Source organism: Stegodyphus dumicola, chromosome 6, assembly GCF_044657685.1.
Source record: "Stegodyphus dumicola isolate Sdum_Otavi_A_Nest chromosome 6, ASM4465768v1".
NCBI classification, from domain to species: domain Eukaryota; kingdom Metazoa; phylum Arthropoda; class Arachnida; order Araneae; family Eresidae; genus Stegodyphus; species Stegodyphus dumicola.
Window position 1 is genome coordinate 212944218 of NC_140773.1, and position 21779 is coordinate 212965996.

The 21779-nt window shown below is 33.4% G+C and overlaps 1 protein-coding gene across 2 annotated transcripts in view; it reads right to left on the reverse strand.

Moving 5' to 3' along the window:
* The window catches only part of LOC118195436 (beta-1,3-galactosyltransferase 5-like), a 269223-nt gene that overhangs the window by 63933 nt on the left and 183511 nt on the right, over positions 1–21779 (reverse strand). Inside the window, exon 1 of one of the 2 annotated variants that reach the window (XM_035366742.2) lies at positions 10525–10658. The exons of the other annotated variant lie outside the window; for it this stretch is intronic. The gene's annotated coding sequence lies outside the window, so the exon portion shown is untranslated. Of the gene's footprint in view, positions 1–10524; positions 10659–21779 lie in introns of those variants that run through there. 2 annotated transcript variants of the gene reach the window in all.

Sequence of the window (21779 nt, forward strand, 5' to 3'; positions counted from 1 at the left end):
TTTAGCAATGAGAATAAATTAAAATTTTGTTAGAGATATTTTCATAACGCTTAAAGGAAACCTCCTGGTTCAAAGCTCTTGTTTCCAACAATCAAAAATGGAGGTGCATCAATAATAACATGGAGTTGTGAGGGCCCAAAAAGATCACGGGAAGTTTGCATTCATTGATGGTATCAGGAACGATTAGATTGATTTATTTACACCAAAGAAAAGTCTCAAAGTGTTTCAGGAATTGGTTTTGGAAAGAAATTTTCTATTTCAACGAGGTAATGACTTAAAGCACAAGGCAAATACTCAAACTTGTAGCCATTTCATTAGTGTTAACAACAGCTTGTGAGATTTAGCTATTTATTTATAACTAATAGTTCATTTTAAGTGAGCACTTTCCTTTTACTCTCTTTTCATTCCCGCTTTTCATGCCAGAATGTAAATGAGACAGCGACCGTTTATTCATATTAAGGTAGAAAGAAGTGCTATTTAAATAAGAGTTTCGAAAGTTAGTTTTAGAGCGGGTCTGCCTATTCCAGACTACGTTATGATGTGATTTACCAACTTGCGTTAGCGGCGTTGAGTGTTCTAGCCATTTAGCTTGTCTCGCCGGTTTACTACAAACCAGAGCTTCTCCTGCGCGTTTACGTATTCTGTGATCCGTTAGGCTAATCTATCACACATTGAAATTATTATTTGTTACGTATTTCTGAAGTGCTTCGCTTCTCGTATTCCAAGCTGGGTGATCTGTTAATTTTATGTTTGAATAAAAGGGTCTAATACATCCTTCTTCTGATTTCTGTTTTGTTTCACAAGGTTAGAATATAATTCTTCAATAGTTAGTCCATTAGTTCCTTTAGTTCAACTAACGTATTATTCAAATTTTTGTTACCTTTCCTGAACTCCTCAACTTCCCTTCGCATTTCCTTGCCAGGATGTAAACTTAAAGTGAATATTTAAACGGGTGAATCTTGGAGTTTGTGTTTCGCTAGCCAGCGCACGTTACGTTTCTGACCTTGCTGCTACGTTGAGACGCCTCTTGACCTTTTCGAATAATTATCACGCCTGTTAGGTTTGTGTATCAACCTAGATTAGCCGTAACGTGACCAGCACTACTCTTTTTAGATTTGGATTTATTGTGTTACAAATTAAGTTCCACCGCAAGTGGTCGGTGTTATTGTAAAGCATGAAGTACGTACCTTTCTGTTCAGAGTTGAAATTAATAGATGGTTATTTTCATCCTTCTTCGGTGCTGGCATTACTTTCACGCCTGTGCGAGAAGTCGCCAGGCCATTAGTAGGGTCTAGTAGATTAGTTTATGTGGTCTAACAAAACTACATCCTACAGTCCTTTTAAAAGTCTATATTCCCAGAGAGACATAGACTTTACAAACTAAATAATCATATCCAGTCACCATTTCTTTTTAAATAATTTATTTGCTCCAAATTTTAAATTCTTATTTTCACCTTTTCCTAGAATTGTCATAAAAAGATTAAAATATAGGAATTAAGAAATTGATTTTACGATGTCAAAATGCATCATTTCGCATGAAAACTGAATTTATTCAGAACATGTGGTATATTCTCAATTTTGGGATTCACATTACATAGGCGATGGCAAAATAAGCAAGTATAAAGCAGCCTTAAGCTTATCTACTTTGGCTATACATGCAGATAAACAAAATTTGGAGCAGGTGTACGCTAACTTGAAGTTAAGAAAGTTCAATATTATGTTTACGTACACTTGTATTTCCAAATATATCAAATCAGAAATGTGCTTCACTGTCTTACAGCAGGCTCTCCGATACCCTGTCTGTTATGCCATCTCTTAAAACTTAGTAATGTTTCTTGAAGTCTCCGGACTTGCAATTGGTATGTTAGAAATCGCCCTTTATTTTCTAACTATGCACTTTCTAGAAGAAATGTACCTAAAAATTTGTGTGAAAGATAAGAAATGGATCAGTCTGTAACAAGAGCGGGAGAAGGGGAAAACCTCAATATTTGAAAGGATTGTTGATTAAGAAATTCAACGATTTCAAAGTGATAAATGGCAACACTGTACGAAAAAAAAAAAAAAAAAATTATCTCCAGCTCGCGAGACTGCGTATAGGAAATTCTAAAGATATGCTCATATTTTTAAAATTATTTTTCGATATTGCTGTTGAGCTGAATTTTACGGTTTGAGTGCGAAGAACATGATAAAGGTAACACACAAAACGTTAGAGAAACGCCCCTTTGGGCGTGATGTAAAATCCGACAGTTTTCTTTCTTACTTACTTTTTAGTGCAAAGGGGCTTTGTCCCTGAAGGACTATTGCTTTCGTTTTGCGATTTTGCATTGAATCACTATAAATGTACGTTTCACTTTTCAAACTATTGCCACCAGATGTTAGAGTCTTGCATTATATTTGAAGAAATTAAATAATGAAAAATCTACATAAACGTATGTATATTTCTCGCATTGTGATAAAAGAACGGTACGTAGAGCCGTCGAATTTTGAATGACGTAATCCTCCTATGAATATAGGCATGTGGAAGACCAAATTTGAAATTTGGAATTTGCTTTATGATCGATTTCATATTTTGTAAAACTTTAACGAATTTTTGAGTAACAAACTCGAGGATTTAAAAGCGAGCAATGGCAAAACTCTACGGAGGCGGGGGAGGGGAACTTTTTTTATTTCCAGCGGGCGTGGAACTGTGTATCGGAAATTCTAAAGATAGGCTCATTTTAAAATTATTTTGCGACATTGCTACTGAACTGAATTTTATGGTTTAAGTGCAAAAAACGTGATATTTAATAAATAAAGCTAACACACAAAACGTTAAAAAACGCCCCTTTGGACATCATTTAAAATCTGAAACCTTTCAGATTTTTTGGGGGGAGGCCTTGTATTTTTTTTTAAATTTTTGTTTATTTATTTATTTATTATTTTTATTTTTTATTTATTTACTTTTTTTTTAACATGGTGTTAACGATCTTTAATTTACCAGTAAAGAGGTGGACGCCATATCACTTTTTCAAGAAAGATGTCTTTTACCTAACAAATGTGTAATAAAAAAAGGGCACAACATGAAACTTTATGTTAACGACGAAACCATTTGGAGGTGTAATGTTAAAAATTGCAAAAAGAAGAAGGGCCTCCGTGTTGGAATTGTTTCAGCGGTTCCGTAATATCGTTCGTCACTGCAATTAGATTTATGCATTTTTGGGCAGAGCAGTTGACGTCCATGAAATGGTGTAACAAACAGCTTAGTCTGTGTGAAGTGCTGCAGTTGACTGGAGCAATTACATGCGATTAAATAATAATAAAAATAAGGATAAGGATTCTTAAAAACATTCTCAGGAAACAACATGCGAATATTATTGTTGTTAATATATAGTGCATTGTTTATTTTTTCTCCCGAAGAATTAGAACAAAAGAACGTAGAATTTAAACGATTAGCAGCACATGCACTATTTTTATACCACTTAATTAGTGAGAAATATATTTTCCATAATAATGTTGAATGGTACAAGCAAAATGAAATTTTAATTCTCTTGCATTCATTTTTTTGGTCGATCTATGACTATGTAACACAAATGAATTTACAGACTATCATAGCGATTGCCACTGTTTCGCTTCTCCTGATGTAACTGCAAAGAGGGAAAAAATGCTTAAAAGCAAAATGCACTAAATAAAACTCACAATAAAATTATGCTTCAAAGGCTTTAGTAAATGCTAATATTCGGCAGCATAAATTCATCAGTATTTAATAAACGCAACAGATGCAATGCTAAAATATGCAGGACTATTATGTAAATTGATTCTAAGCTCTAAAGTTTCGTCTGCATTATTCATTGTGAACATCTAGTTCAATACGTATATGATCTGAAGAACTAACTATCAGTCAGATTCTCAGCAATTCATAGGAAAATGGCGGCTCATAAAACATTTGCTTGTTTGCATCATTAAAATACATAGTAACGATCTGCATAAAACATTTGCATCCAGGAAAGGTCCAATGCCTGTTTGTATCATTAAAATACATAGTAAAGATTATAATTTTATAAGATAACATATAAAGCACTTCCAGACAGACTAGCTGTACATTTTGAACTGTTGACTTATTAGGTATACAAAAAAACATTTTTGTTTTAAAAACAAGACTATGTAATTTTTTAGCCCAAAGAAGCGTTAGCCTGCCCAAAAGGGCTATTAATCTTGAAATAGCGTTTTGCGATGAATCGCTCTAAAAGGCTGCATCACTTTTCAAATTGTTGCCACCAACTATTATCGCTCTGTATTAATTTAAAGAAATTAAATAATGAAGAATATACATGAATGCATGTATGTTTTTCGCATTGTGAAAATAGAACGGTACCTAGAAGTCCGAATTTTGAATTTCCAATTTGTTTTATTATCTATTTCCTATTTCGTAATACTTTAACGATTTTTTTTATTAACAAACTCAACGATTTCAAAGCGAGCAATGGCAACACAGTACGAGAAAAAAAAATTTTATCTCAAGCGCGCGAGATTGTTTACCGGAAATTCTAAAGATGTTTTTTAAAAACATTTTGTGATATTGCTGTTGAATTGGATTTTATATGATTCAAGTGCGAAGAACATGATATTTATAAGTAAAGGTAATACACAAAACGTTAAAAAATAAACGCCTTTATAGGCGTAATATAATATCTGAAAGCTTTCTGATTTCTTGCATTTCTATTTTTGTGTAAGTTATTTAATGTTAGTGAAATATAAATTTACATTACATCCGTCTCAAAGCAGCATTATATTAGGCTCGTGGTTAAAAGAGTTCTGTGAGTATTTTGAAAATATTTACTTGCTATATGAACATGACTATGAAACAAACAAAAACATAAATAAAGTTTACGAGCTTTTCGGATCAAAGTGCACACGTAACAAAAAGGAATTCAACAGTAACATTAATTAATGTTTTCCGGATTTCAAACATCTAAAATTTATCGCATATGTCTTGCTATTAAAAGCAAATTTTTCATGTTTTTGTGATTTTGCTGTTGAATTGAATTGTATGTGGGGTAAGTGCGAAAAACATGATACGTAATTAATAAATTAACATACAAAACGTCAGTAATAAAAAGACAAAAAAAAAGGTTTGTGAAACCGTTTTAGTATCAAATTGAACATTGATATGATGAACTAAAAAAAGACTTTTTGGAGGAAAAAAAAAAAAAAAACTGTATGCCAAAACTTAACGCTGCATCGGGAATTCCAAACATATGCTACTATGCTGCATTTCAAATTTTTGTAATTTTGTTGTTCAATTTTATTTGTCATAAGTGCGAAGAAAATGATGCTTATTAATAAAGCTAAAAAGACAAAAGAAATGGGTTAGCAGGAGTGAGTGCCAACAGCAGACTGGTGAAATGCGAGCTCTGTGAGAGCTTAAAAAAAAATTAACAAACCCTTTCGGGAGACCGTTTAAAATTTGAACCCTTTCAGATATATATATATATATATATATATATATATATATATATATATATATATTTTAAATTAGTCATTTTTTTTCCCTTAAATTCTAAAAGGTTGTTGTTTTATCATTTTCTTTCTCAACATTTTACCGCAGGCTCGATTTTGATCGTATCGTAATTGGTCCTTATAAGGACGATTAGAATACGATAATTGAACGTAAACCATCAAAAAAAAAAATTGTCAATTCTGCAGACGGTACTAATATTCAAACACTTGAATAAATTAAGCGATTTTCATTAATGTATTCTGAAGTATTCGTATTTATTTTCACATTTAAAAATAAGGTCTTAGTGGCTCCATCTAAAATAAAAATAACAAATTGAAAGCGGTAGATCACATATTATATCACTACCGTAGATCATAAAGAAAAATTCAAATGCTATTCATGTTAGAATTTATGACTATTACAGTAGCAAATCTCTAAGCCTAGTATTAAAATTTTATGCAACGTATCTAACTAGAAATAAGCATTATTCTTTCATACCATGATATAATTTGTGAAATAACACAGTTTCGTTTTTTTTTTTAATATATGCTAACATGGATATGCTGTAAATGCTAAGTTTGTTATTTTGCAAAACAGTGCTTAGTATGATTATTTCCAGAAAACAAACCAAAAACGTTCTACTGAACATAACTTCCCGTCTCCATGGCATACAAAACGGAAGCGGGTATAAAATTAAAACGCCCTGTCATTCCAATTTTGATTCTAAGCAGGTGAATGAGTTATTTTCCCCTTAGTTTTATGTAATGTCAATATGAATTGATTTCTCATTACATAAAAATCCACCACAGCAACTCTTACGGAGGATAGCACTGAAACATAGCTCTTAGGAACACTCAAACAAACACTTAGAGTAGATAGCACTACGGTAGTAAATTATCAGCACAGTAAACTTTTTCAAAGTTTTACAAATGCTACTTAATCCAAACTTAAAATCTTACGTTAATTAGTTTGGAAACACGATCTGATAAAATGATTTTTATAAAGAAAAGGTTAATGCTTATAATAAGATACTTTTTCTCAGCTAAACTGTCTTAAGAAATTCAAGTTACTCAATCGTTCTTGTTTCAGCTTTCCTAATAGTTCAGTTATCTTCAAAAAACGAAAAACTGTAAATTAACAACATGGTCGAAATAAGATGGCAGAAACTAAAATGTATGTTCAATGAAACGCATTTTCACTTTCTGTTATGATGAAATTGGATATTTTATTTGATAAGGAGTTATGTAATTGTTGTTTGACAAAACGAGAATGAGAACTATCTGTCAGGAGGAAATACCTTCGTAAAGAATTTCTAGTAAAAATGTTTGTCCGCAATTCATTATCTGTCTCTCTTTATATACATGTATAAGTAATATATATATGTGAGATAAAAAAGAGACAAAGACGTAGCAATTTTGCTGGCGTAGAACGGGATCCACATTGAAGAGGAAGAATTCTGATTGCGTAGAATGTTAAATCGTTAATGACTAAAAAACTTGGCAGTCGAGCCAGATTAAATTCCATTTTTATTTAAATTGATATTTTGGCCACAATTCACTTGGCACTTTAATCGTCCCTATTTCCAGAACATTTACATTTTTGATAGTTTTGCGATAGGAAGAGAGCACAGCAAAACTGCCTCCAAGCAGCACACATAGAGAAGCTAAAGTGCGCAGATGTCCAACATAGAAGCTCACCGAGAGGAAAGTTTTGGTTTAGGTCGGACAGACGCTAGTAATGCGAAACGTATTTATCTAGAAATGACGCAGTCCAGAAATGTTTCTAACTTTTTTTATAATAAAGAGGAAATAACCAAATTAACAAACAGGAATTAAAAGGTTATTACTAAATTAAATTATAAAACTGATTTACATATTTTTCATCTTATATACATATATGTGTATGTGCGTGTGTTTAATTTACAAAAACACATTGCAATTAAACTAAATCTAAATAAATATATGCGCACGTTTCGAGTTTTAGAAAGTGATGGGGGGGGAGAACGAACATCCTACAATGGCGAAAGCAGTGGTGAAAGGAGTGCATGGAGCAAAACATGCTGAAAACCACTGACTTATACCATATCTCTAAATCTCCACAATTTCTGTTCCTTATAAAATAGTCAAGTCAACGTCGAATACTTCTGCGATTAAGAAAAGTTAAAAGAGCAAATGATTTCTGCATTACGTCTTAAAAACAATGTATTTCCTTAATTATTTTTTCTTTTCAGCCCAAATGGACTATTAGTCTCGAAACGGTATTATACATTGAATCAGTTTTCAAATTATTGCCACCAAATATTATCACACGGTATTATATTTAAAGAAATTAAATAATGATGAATCTGCATGAATGTATGTATGTTTCTCGCGTTGTGAAAAAGCAATGGTACCTAGAGTCATCAAGTTTTCAATAACAAAGTCCTCCACCCGAACATGAGCATCTGGAAGCACGGATGTTTGTTTGAATGTGTTTTCTTATCTATTTCCTATTCTGTAAAACGAATTTTTGATTAACAAACTCAACGATTTCAAAGCCAGCATGGGGTCACTGTACAGAAGAAAATATTTTTATCTCCAGCGAGCAAGACTGTTTGTTGGAAATTCTAAAGATATGCTGTTTTTAAATATTTTGCGATTTTACTGTTGAATCGAATTTTATGTGGCGTAAGTTTCATGAACGTGAAATTTAATAAATAAAGTTAACACTCAAACAGCGTTGATAAATAAAAGACAAGCGTGTTGTAAAGCCATCTGAGTAAGAAAACTGAACGTTGATATGATGAACTGAGAAAAGAATGGAAAAAAAAAAAAGAAGCGTATGACAACACTTAATGCTACTACACCGGGAACCCTAAACGTATACTCTTATACTGCTTTTAAAATTTGCTGTTTAATTGTATACGGCGTAAGTGCAAAGAAAATGATGTTAATAATAAAGCTAAAAAGACAAAAAAAATGGATTAGTAGGAGTGAGTAAAACAGCAGACTGGTAGACTGACTGTAAGCGCAGCAAGCGCGTAAAAAACGTTAACAAACTCCCTTGGGCGACCGTCAAAATATGAAAACTTTCAGATTTTTTCCTTGCTTTTGCTTTGGGGGGGGGTTAAAAAGTAAATACGAGCAACTTCCACTTCGTGCGACAAGGAGTTAGTGAATCTGGACATCTGATGCAAGGATGGTGTCAAACTTTATTTCAAGAATCTCCGCAAAGAATGCGTGAAACAGTTAACGCTTGTATATATACCAACTACAGGAGATATAAAATTGTTGATTTACAACACGTGTTTTTTCAGTGTTCAAGATTTTAACAATACAAATTACAGCATAACAACATGCTTAAAAAAATTCTTTGACTTAAGACACTTTTGTATGCTTGCAAAACTAACACTAACAAACAAAATAATAACGTATATGAATTATGATATAAATACATATATTTACTTTGCTTATCGTTAACTTTCTTATTTAAATCATTTTAATTCAAGAAACTTGTTTAAAAATACAAGTTCATTACGTAAATAATTTGCTTCGGCATTACACATAATTAATGTTAATTACCAGTAATGTCGAAAGCCAGTTTACCGGCTATCTACCATTTTCACTAAGCTGCAGTTTTACAACACTATAAAATATGCAAACACGTGGAAAAGATGAGTTTTGAAAATCTCATGTATAAAGAATCATAATTTTAGGAAAATATGAAAAGGTTACTCAAAGCTTGCTAATTTAACATATATCCAAACTAAATAAACTTTACGCCATTTTTTTAACTACTTACTTCAGCTGTTTGATTTAAATATAAATCAAATAATCAGAGCAAACAGCGAAAACGGTATGTAAAATACGCATAAATATGACACAAAGTTTACAATAGCATTCAGTTTACAATGCTACTGTATTTTACTACAAGTTAACGAATAGAATACTATTTAACTACACAGGAAAAACTGTGTAGAATCTGTTAATAAATATCTCTTCCCTTATTTTATGTAAACATTCTACTAAAAACTAGTAATAACCATATTATAACATACTTGATACAATTTTTTTTTCTGCTTTTTACCGCCTATAGCAAATATATCAAATTAAAACATACATCTGCACGCAAATTTACTGCTATATTTTATATTGCTAGTATCCAGTTCAAACTATAAAAATATTTTATTTCACAGATATAATTCTTCCATCTTCCCAATTATCTTCACAACCGTATAATATTCAAACACCTTGGAGTCCAAATTTAGTAAATTATGAAATTTCAACAATCATTTTCAAAGATAATTTAATTAATTGACTTGTCTGAATAAGATTTTACTTATTTGAATAAGATTTTTACTTAAAATCTTAAGAATTCTACTTGAATAAGATTTACTATAATCTGAATAATTATCTTAATTATAAATTAATTAATAATTATATTAAGACCGTACAGAGTAAGTAAAATCTTATTCAAGAAAAATTCTTAAGATTATAATAAATTAAGTAAGATTATAATTCTTAAGATTATATCTTAAGACTATCTAATTAATTTATTTCATGCATTACACATGTTTAAAATTTTTAGGTTGATAGATTATTAAGTAACACCGAAACTTAAAATTAATTATACAAAAAACGTCAGTGACATCGCGACAAGACAAATACAAATGTTAATACACATATGTGTATGTGTGTGTATATATATTACGCAATAATTTAGCACAGAATAATGTACGAAACGTTAACTGTATAAGCAAAACATATATATATATATTTTAAAAAGGCATTTCTATTCAGTGCAGCATACGAGCTGAATTTAGCTGGTACGCTATGGACCGAAAGTGACAACAATCTGTTTGTTGTGTACACAGAACGAGGGAGCGAAAGCAAGATTCCGCTTTCAAAAGCACCCCCTACCATCACAATCACCTCCGCAAGGGGATTGCACCATCACCGCGCACTGCGGCGACCCCGACGACACCTCGATCAAGAGTGCAAGAAGGGATTGTGTCAGCAGAAAACATGCAAGGAATGCAAATTGGATGACAGTATTTTTTTCCGTCTTACTTCGAGAGAGTCGTTCCGACCGGTGGCATATCCGTGGCATTCGCCGCGTGCTGGTCCTAGGATCCTGCACGCCGGCAGATCTCGCGTCCCTTTTTCTAATGGTTAAGCAACGCCCGATGCATGGGATGGGGAAGATGAGAGCACGAGAGAAGCAGGGCGTCCTCCGGGTAATCATACTTGGCGACGTATCCAACATAAAATCTGCGCCAACGCAGAAGAGTGGACGCGACGGATGGCCGAGATTTCCCGCAGTGACACTGTTGGCGGAAGTATTTGGATTTCGGACATCCATTTAATTAGAAATTCAATCAGCGGGAACAATTATTCCGCCAGGGAATGGAAAGGATTATTCTCCCAAAATGATACGTTTTACTTAGCTTTGAATTCTATATTATTATTAGATTTAGATTAAATTTTTATTTATCCAGAGATCGGTTTGAATTACGCGTAACAACTATCCATAAAATCAAAGCGTAATAAGAGATTTTTGTTGCTATGTCCTGTAAATCTTCATAAGATAAAGATTAAAAAAAAAAAAAAAAAAAAAAAAAAAAATGGCGGGCCGAGATAAATTTTTCTAAAACTTTAAAAGCAATATACAAGCATTACAATTTAAATACGTTAATGAAATAAATGAAATTGCGATTTCATTTTTAAAAGTTCCTTATGGTTCGAAGTGAGATACACTGACTCGAAGGAACGAGGCTAAATGCTCATCTCAGTCTATTTCTGAAATAATTCTTTCTAAAAGTTCATAGTTGAAAACACTTGCTTACATATATAAGAAGAAGCAAACATAGCACTGATTTTCTGGACGAGTGATATTAAATTTTGGAAACTTACTTTCGATAATGATTTGTAAAACTCTAGCTTTGGTATATTTAAAAACAACTGCTTGAGATGATTGTTAGATTGCAACCCAATTAATTCTAGCTGCAAATCTGACCTCACTGCTTCACAATTTACGTTGAAAGGTATGGTAAAAATATCCAGTTCTGTCTGAATGGCATTAAAATCTTAAAATCTACTTTCGCACTCAAAATGAAGTTTCTTTTAAGCCATCTTCATAATTCTTAAGCTTCTCTTCATTTACTGAGGGTATTGAATTTAACCTCGGGAAATGCGACAAGTCGTTCTTAGCTAGCTGCCCAGAACAGATTAAGTTTTAGTTTAAAAGCTTTGAGATGGGCCCAGATATCGTCGATAAATTGATTTTTCTCTTGCGTCTTGACATTCAGATTGCTCATATGACAACGAAGATCGGTAAAAAATGCAAAGTCCGAAAGCTATTCTGTATCTTCGAACCTTTCGCACTCCGCAAAACAGTTTCTCGTGGAAGAACGACACAATGTCGTCTGTCAGCTGCCAAACTCGCTCGAAAACACATCCTGCACTAAGCCACTTACTTACGCTCCGTCCACGAGCGACGGAGCGTGTAATACAGTACATCAGAGTATTCAGATTGCACGGAATGAAGAAAATCTCGAAACTGCCTATGAGTAAGTCCACGAGATCAAATAGTATTTATAAGCTTCTTGACAGCATCAAGCACGGGTTTCATATTCAGTGCAGATTTACACAGACAGAGCATACTGATGTGTAACACAATGTAGAAAAACAACATTGTTCCCGGGATAGTTTTGATTAAAGAGTCCAAGAAATCCAGATTTTTTTCCCTGTCATCGGTCGTAATATTCCATATATTCGTCATAGGCACTTTCAAAGTTAAAAGCCCTTCCTGAAATTCACGAAAAATGTCACATCCCGTTGTAGTTCTCTTTAAAGAAGGCATGCACGCTAGTTCCTCGGTAATTTCAAAGTTCTCGTCAACACGTCTTATAAATAATACTAATTGAGCAGTATCATTTATATCAGTAATTATATCAGTATATTTATATCAGCTTTCATACATAGCTATGGAGCAAAATTTAAACTAGACAATCTTTGACTCTAATTGTGATGTAAAATTTTTATGGATGTCTTCGATTCTAGAAGCACCGTTTTTCGAGATAAGCTAACAGTCTCAAAATTATTTTTCTTATCTGGACATAAACATCACAAACTTTGAGCGTGCATTGTTTAACCGACTCCCCATCACTGAGAGCTTTATTAGTTTTAGCAATATTGTATGCCACAATGTAACTTGCACGTGTAGCTGCTTCTTGGATACTGTTTACCTTCTTGAAAAATTTTTGTCGGCCTGAGCATTTTGTTTTCTTTCATATCCGGACATTGCTTTATAACTGGAATTCTTATGTTTAGATGTGAAATGAGGGGAAATCTTTGAAGACTGCTACAGCTTCGTTGCAGATGAGACACACTGGTTTATCTTTTACAACTGTAAAAAATATTTCCAGGTCCATTCATGATTAAAAGCACGGCACTCTGAATCAACTTTACGTTTTTTAGTAGCCCTTTTGGGGTTGAAATATTTCACGAATAACCCAAACAAGCACTAGTTACGCTATACTTTTAATAATTTCACCACTATTCACAATGATGCTATATGTCCGCAATCTTTCCATATGCAAACAATAATATTAGAACTCACGCCAAAAGAAAAAGCCGCTAGCTGTAGATTAAAATGCGCAGTCTGCCACATGTGAGGTCTAATTCAACTATATTGGATTCCCATATGTCTGCTCCCCGAGAAAGATATAACGCTTGTTGGCGCCAATCTACAGCTATAACTAACAAAGAAATTCCGCTTTTAACACTTTACCGATTGAAAGCTGTCTGTGCTTCCTATTTCTGTCGCTGACTGCCGTGCCGAAGGGTCCGGGTTCGAATCTCGAAGGCATGGATGTTTGTAAATGTATAGTGTCCGTGCGGCATGGGGGAATTCTAAGTATGCAGCGAGCCTGAAAGTCCTCTCGAGAGGTTGCTGGTAGAAAAGAGGGGGGCAGGAGACTCTCGAACCCGTCGTCCCGGGGTGCTCTCCATCAAAATTGAGGGGGGGGGCTGAGCTAAATCGCACTGTCACCTATAAAGTGCTCAAGGCTGCGAATGACAGGCGGGAATTTGCGCTCCTTGCCACGAGGATTTTCGTGGGCTTAGGCTGACTATAGGTCAGGTAAGTGAACTAGCAACAAAGCACGAGTGAATATTTTTCATTGCTTTCAGTTTTGACTGTTTTACATTGTTTAAGATATTAAGTAATGTCGAAACAAAATGTGATTCGGAAGTGAATAATTTAAATTATTAGTTGAAAATTTTATTCAGTTTAACGAAATGTATGCCTTACAATAAAAATGAAAGTTTAATATTCAATTTAGAATTAAGACACAATAACACGCCGAATAAATACTAATTCAGAAGTCAAACAACAAAAATCAGCGTTAATTTACAAAATTTTTACAGGACTAGTTTCGATGGTTTTACCGAACCATCATCTTCAGCTGCAAAACCGCAAATGAAAAAAAATTTTTTTTTTCATTTGGTTTTGCAGCTGAAGATGATGGTTCGGTAAAACCATCGAAACTAGTCCTGTGAAAATTTTGTAAATTAACGCTGATTTTTGTTGTTTGACTTCTGAATTAGTATTCAATTTAGAGTTGGGTACTTAAGACTTCACACAGTTGACAAACAAATGAACGTACGGTTAGGATGCTAGAGCAAGCTAAAAGTCCTGTTGTTTAAATTACTAGGAAATAAATTGCGTTCGGGACAGGAAAATTGGGGGGGGGGATATAAAGAAGCTTCTTTTCATAAAGAACATTTATTTCAGCCGAAAGGAAGACATTTTCTTTATTTGAATGCCATACAATAAAATCTATTAGGCAGTAGGCCCTAAAAACCCACTTCATTATATATGGTTTGACCTTTTTCTCTACGATGAAAGTCACATTTTTAAGAGTCCATAAAATAATAAATCTAATTCATTAAAAACTGTGACAGTAGCATCGATTTTCATGTTTCGCTACAACATTATATTTCTAATAGAGATTTAATGCTAGCCAAATCCTCAAAAATGTTCATTTTTCTATTTCAATATGATTTTTTAAGTTTGATGTTTCAAGATTTAGAATTCTGTTTCCTGAAAACAGTAATACTGTATCTTACTCAAAAAAATAAAATAAAATAAATAAAAAGACTAAAGTTTAAAGGACGAAAAGTATTGTGACATCACTTTATACATACTTCATAGTCACATGACCTTCTATTGCGCGTTCGGATTTTGCGTCGACTGAATGAAAAGGCTGAAATGGGAATCGTTCTTACCCACATAAAAGAGGCTGAAATGGCACGATTTAAAAAGTTATGAAAATAAAATTAATAATTTTTCATTAGTACTTTGGACACAATTTTCATTTACTTATTTTTGCTTACTTATCGCCCACATGCGGGCGAGCAGTGAAATCGCTGAAGAGTGGTAGTGGTGACCGAGGCTCATATTCAGGCAAACGGAAGGCCCACGAGCTGACCGCACGGAAGGCCCACGAGCGACGGAGCGATAAAATCGTAGAATATTCGTAGTTCAGTCCGGAGTTTGAATCCTAGTAAACGGGCTGGCTGCATGTGTGTTTTCGTAGCTTTCCCCATGTGTAAAGTGGGTAGAAGCCAGTTTTCCTTAGAAAGTTCTCCACGAAGGTATCCCTCCCCTTAGGCAGATAGGCTTCGAGCGCTTTGCTATAATCAAATAAACCAAACAAACGCACGGAAGTCTTTGTAATTTTCTTTATGTATAAAAAGGAAACGAGTCAATTTCTTTAGAATGTCCTCTGTGAATCAACCCTCTTGAGCTTTGCTACATTTAATTAAGCTATTTCACCTTTGCTAACTCACTGTCTGCTGAAGGAATACAAAATACTGTCACAGTTTTTGTAATGATTTAGAAATTTTTAAATAGAATTAATCAAAATTGTTTTAAATTAGCGTGCAATGCAGCACGAGACTTATTTGAAGAGAAAGCTGCGTCAGAAAAATTAAAAATACAAGAGCACGCACATTTAAAAAATAGATATCTCGTAATTGTACTCTTTTGTAATCCAGAAAAATCTAGAAAATTCTCGTGCATTTAAAAAGCTGATAAAAAAGCTTGAGGAAAACATCTCAGTTCAGTTGTTTAGAAAGCTGTTGTTGTTTACTATAGCGAATTTGCGGTGAAATCGGATTAGCTTTCTCTATTTTGAATTAGTTCTGTTGAACGTTTTGGTAGTTAAAAAGTTAAATACTGCAAGATATTGCAATATTGTATGAATTCTGAGGAAATTTAAGCATTTTGTTTTTATTAGTCGTGATAAAAATAAATTTTATTCACTTTTCATGGGACATTCAATTTATTACGATCCCGTACGCACTAGTAGCATAGCCAGCTACATGAATTTCCCATTACTAAAAAGCAATTGTTAATCATGGATACCAGTATAAAAAGAGAATGTGATTTTCTGACAGTCATTTATAAGACAAGAACATAATAACATTTTATATGTTTATAATTTTTATGTTATATTTGCTATGTTATTTTATACAATTATAAACAACAAATGCAATAGTTGATATTAATTTCATTGGTTAAAATAAAGTTTTCCTATCTCTCGGTTCCAATGTTTATATGAATCTCGTGCTTTAGACTATCGAGACGAATGCATTTCAGATATTGGAAAGGTTTTTTTCTTTTTTAAGTTTTCATATGATAATAAATGGCGGATCTCATGCTTACCAGGACTTAAAAGAGGACTATTTATCCCTGTCATGCTACTACCATTTTTATCGATAAAAAATACAAGCAAATAATAAAGTAAACATAATAACATAATAAGCAAATAATAGTAATAAAGTAAACATAATAAAGATGTAAAGGACATAATATCACTAAGGAAATATTAGTAACTGGTACGACATCAAGTAAAACGTGTAGTTCATAACAAAAATTTATTGCGCTCTAGTATTTTTGTTTACTTAAAATTCACAGTGAAGCATTAAGTCATATTACAGTAAACTTAAAAACGCGCCTTTTCGTGTAACGCCTATACTGTACGACTTTTTGTCATATCCACATAGTAGAGTGAATAAGCCTAATTATTATCAGACTGAAAATTATATTTACAAAGAAAAAACATGACTGAAGTACACTGAAACATGATCGAAGTTCATTCGAACATTAGAAGAAAATAAGCGATTTATATTAGCCTAGCCCTCTTCCTTTAAGTATTTTGCCAAAGTACACAATATATGGCGTTAGAAATATCTTCCTCGATAATTGCATTGATGGCATAATTTATAGTCCAAATTACTGTTATTAAAGCATATTAAAATACTGTTAAAAGATTTTGCATTTTTAAATGGCTCATTTTGTTATGCACTTTATTTAGTAGTATGTTCTGTTACAGTTACAAAATTGAAAAGAAATCAAAGATCTTACAGGCTTACTAATGCCCCAGTGGGTTTAGACCACTGAACGCTTATAATTAGACATGGGCTAAGATTCCAGTGACGGGCTGTAGGTTTAAATCTTAAAGGAAGGACTGTACGTTTAAATCGTAATGAACGGACTGAATGCACGTGTTTTTTTCTTGACTGTTGTGAATAAGAGCCAGTTGTTTAAGAAAGGTCTTCCCGAAAGTATGGCTTCCCCTCGGCAGACAGACCTTGTTGGCTTAACCCTTTCCGGCACGCTACCTTTTAAAGTCGGAGTTTTTATAAAAAAAAATAAATAAATAAAATAAAAAATAAAAAAAACAGTCTAATTAGACCTAGAGGAGTACACAAGTAAAATTTTGTGAAGATAGCACTTATCGTTTTAATTCTGTGGTGAGTTCCAAAGTGGCACACTGGTTGAATAGAGCTTCCAAAGGAGTGCTGAAACGAGCATTGTTGTCAATGAACTGACCGATGAGATGAGGAGAAACAAAGAATGCAGACTCTCAGTTTTCCTAGATTATCGGTGAACCCGGTCTGGGCACACCTAGGGTTCGCCGTTTGATTTTAGGCAAGATTTCAAGGTAAAAATTTAAAACTAATAATATAGACTAAGAAGATTAGCATACAGTCAAAAAAATAACATAGAATTTTCTTTTCAAACAATTCCTTTTATACCCTAAACAAAATCTGGAAGATTTCTTTGAAAAATGAGGGTCTTAAAAAACTAAACATGGCTAAAATATATGGACTGGTTTGTGTTGAGCTGCCATCTACTATAAATAAAGAAGGTTCAGAGTAACCTATAGTAACCTATAAATTATTTTTCATTCAATTTTTCTGTGCGTACAGTCCAGACCGGACACACTGTGCCGCAAAGGGTTGATCAAATAACCTTGCTCTGACTTAATCAAATAGCCAACTCTAAATTTTATGGCGTTAAAATACTCGAATTTGCTAGCCCCCCATATACGATTTATACAGTAAGGTAAAGACAGCAATATGATAGCGTAATACATTCTAATCGCGTTGTAACGCGAAAAGGAAAGACAAGTTCACGTACGTTTCTGACATCAGAAGACATAACATCCATTTTTTAAAGAGTAGATATCAGAATTAACAGTAAAACGGCAATTTGAAATCTAAAAGGTTAATGCGATGTTAAATACGATGCACATATGCTGGATAGGTCATTCAAGGATTAAATACCTCAGTAGTATCGCCATCAATAAATTGCTCGACATTCAGCATATGTTTGCTCTCTGAGAGACAGGCATAGTTGACAACACAGCTATTCAGAGCTGAAACAGGATTTTAGAAACAGAGTCGTTGCAGCTCCGAATCTACCATAATATTCCCTAAAAATGCTCTCAAGTATAGATACTTAGCCATGTAAAGCTTACTCCCAGACCTAAAGTGTTGCTTTTAACATAATGCGAGATGCATTGTCAAAAATAAGTAAAGTGCACGATAAAGGAAATCATATTTTGCCATTGCATCTTGACTCAAACTGTCAATTTGTAAGGTATATTTTAATTTTACAACAGTTATTTTAATTTACTTAACCTTTCCTATCTTATCTTGTTTCATCTCACAACTCCCTACCAGAATGAGTTTTTAGGATCGCGTTGAATGGAAATGAGTAAGAGATAGTATTAAAGGAAGGTTCAACTTATTTCGAGAGAGAGAGCTAGGAATCGTGAGGAGCGCGTGTTTGCCTTTGGGTTAAGTCTCTTCAATTGCTATTACGCTCGGCCGTATATTACGTGCCTTTTGAGGTCGCCGGCTAGTTTAAAATTAAGGCCCAACTACGTTAGAATTAAGTTACCTTCTAAATATCTTAGATATAGTTAGTTCTTATTTTTGAGTTTAAGCCCAAGAGCCCGAAGAAAGGGGTCGAATGTTCATCTTATTTTGAGTGAAATTAAGGGTAATTAACCCTTCTTAAGTTTACGATCTCTGTTATTTGGACTAAGCGATAATTCGCTTAACAGTTCACTAGATTCCTCTACATTTAATTTAGGAGAAAAAGAGTGGGGAACACTATAACTTAGAAACAGTGTTCCAACTACAGTAGCAGAATTCTAAAAAATGTTGCAGTTGATTCAGAACTGATAAACCTTTAATCAGCATGTGAATGACACCATTGATCAACTGGCTTGTTAATGAAAACCAGTACCAAACTGCGGCGGATATTTCAACGATATCTTAATCAGGAAAATTCGACAGACATTTTCTTAGATATCATTGAATTAGAACGATGATGAAGCAGAAAAGCTTCAGAGGAGTACATACTCAGTTTTTGAGTGTTTCAGGAAGTTTATTATAAATTACTCAGCTGCAGGTCATTTGTAAAGAATTTAATATTCATATAAATTTAAGACGTGAAATTGAAGAACTTACAATCGTATTGCATATGGATATCTTTGATCCTCTAAGAATTTCATGATACTTCAAACTGGTTTATGCCTAAATAACACCACCGAAAAATGAAAGAATTCTTGTGTCAGATTCATTTTTATGTCAGAACCAAGTACAATAGCAGATTTCGCTTCTCTAATTAAAGGCAACAAATTTTATTAAATGAAATTCGTCCGATTTATATACACTTTTATTTTAGTTCGATAACTTCTAGTAAAAATATATATGTAATAAATTCAGGAGCAGAAATTTCGATAGCGTAAAAGTGATGATCCACAATGACTAGGAAATTGGAGGCGAAGACAGATTAAATCTTCTGTTTTATTTTCGGCAACATGTTGCGGCTACACACAAGTCGGCACTTTAAATGTGCCTGTTGGCCAAAAGGCTTACATTTTTGATAATTTTGTAGCAAGAAAGCAGAGCAGACCGACAGCAGCGTAGCTAGGCCAAAGCGTGGAAAGCAAGTGCGTAATGTTCAGGATGAACTTTCAAATCAGACAGAGTTAGTTTTGGTTCTCAAAGCATTTTGATTGGATAGTTAATGTTGCTGTAAAATTATAATTGGCTGGTTGAATTTTAGTTCAATTTACATCATCATAATTACGTAAGAGTCGTATGACATAGATTTTACTCGAAATGACGCAGTGCAAATAGATGTTGTTATTTTTAGAATAGATAAGGGAAATTAATTTACGCTGCTAATTTAATCTTTTATACATACTTTTTCTTACATATTTATCTCAAGGAATATAAACATTTCGAAAAAGTTGCAAATAAAGAAATCAAATTACTGTTACTTGGGCGTGGATTTCAGTTAAATCATATATATATATATATATATATATATATATTTTCAGAAAATTAAAACAAAAAAGAAGAAATTGGTTTATCGGGAACGAAGCCTAGAAAAGGATTCAAATGTCACCAGGAAGAAAATTCGACAGATCAATACGAAATTTAATTGCAATGATACGACAAATCTTTAATAATGATAGGCGAAAATAGCCAATAATATCGTAGTCTTTTCTCTCTCCAGCACCATGAGCTCAACTGCGTAATTTCACAGATTCCATACACAAATTCAGCCATTACGAAGGAAATCAGTTTGAAAGAAAAATCAGATCAATGACACGTTCGAAGTCAAAATGGTAACTAGCATCGTGCTTTACACAAAAATGTAATTTTAATAACAGACTGAAATTGGTAAATTTTGTCCTCACTTTCCGAACAATAAAGAAAGATTTATACTTTTTTTTTCCCTTTCGTTTCCAGCCGACACAGGAAATTTTTATTTTCGTATTTTCTAATGAAATATGTACTTTATCTTAAAAGAAAATATCACATTTATAACTTATAACACACATCTATAGGAATTCTTTGGAAATAACATTTTGTTTTAGCACATTTTAAATCGCTTCCGAAGACTTGCCTGTTTACCTTTGTGGTTGGACATAGTGTTTTGATATCCGCAATGTAAACAAAAGAGCAACAGACTTTGTCCGCATTGATCCCCCTTCACGAAGCCATATAATCTCTAGTTACTAAAAACAGAATGAAGGATCAAATATTTGAAATCTGATGATACGTCAATGACGCAATATATCCCTGATATCCACTGCTGTCATAAAATCCATTATTCTTTTTTTTTTATCCTTCATGATGTGCTTTCTGAATCGAGGAGATAAAATCACTCGTTCCTAACAGTTACAATGGGGACTTGGGATGGCTGGTTCTTTTTATAGTTTCGTCCGTCCATATAAGAATACATATGAAGCTAATTCTCTCGTTTCTTAAGAATGGTTATAAGGAATATCGCCTTCCTTACATATTCTAGTAAAGTGTAGCACATTTGACTAGCAAGCGGAAGATCTGCGGTTCGAATCCCGGCGGCAAGGGTGTGTAACTGATTTTTCATGTTTTTAGCTCCGAAAAATACAGATATCTTTACAATGTCGCCCGAACGAATGTGGTGAATGATAATTCATTAATACCTGGATTTAACCGACTTCGGTATCGTCTCTCTCTCTCTCTCTTTCCAATCGTCTTTTAAGGAGAATGTATGAAATTATCGCCTTCCCCGTGTGTGTTCTCGTGGTGAAATCGATAACACATCCCGCTAACATCAGAAGATCCGTGGTTTGAATCCTAACGATGGTCTAACTGATTTCTGTTACTTCTCACTTTGAAAACTTAATAGGGTACTGTTCTGTTATCAGGACCGGATTCAGAAATGTATGTATGCACATGTATATATGTAAGCACGAATGTATATGTTTGCGTGTATACATATACACATATAACAGAACAGTACTCTTAATAGTTCTACAAAGTATCCTTTAAGTAGTACATTTTAATTAATCTATGCATCTAGGCGAAGAAAATGCTCGTTTGGGCAAATAAACAAAAAGCTCTGCTTCAGTCAATTTGTATTTAGGACTAGATAATATGAAATTGTAGAAACAATAATAAAA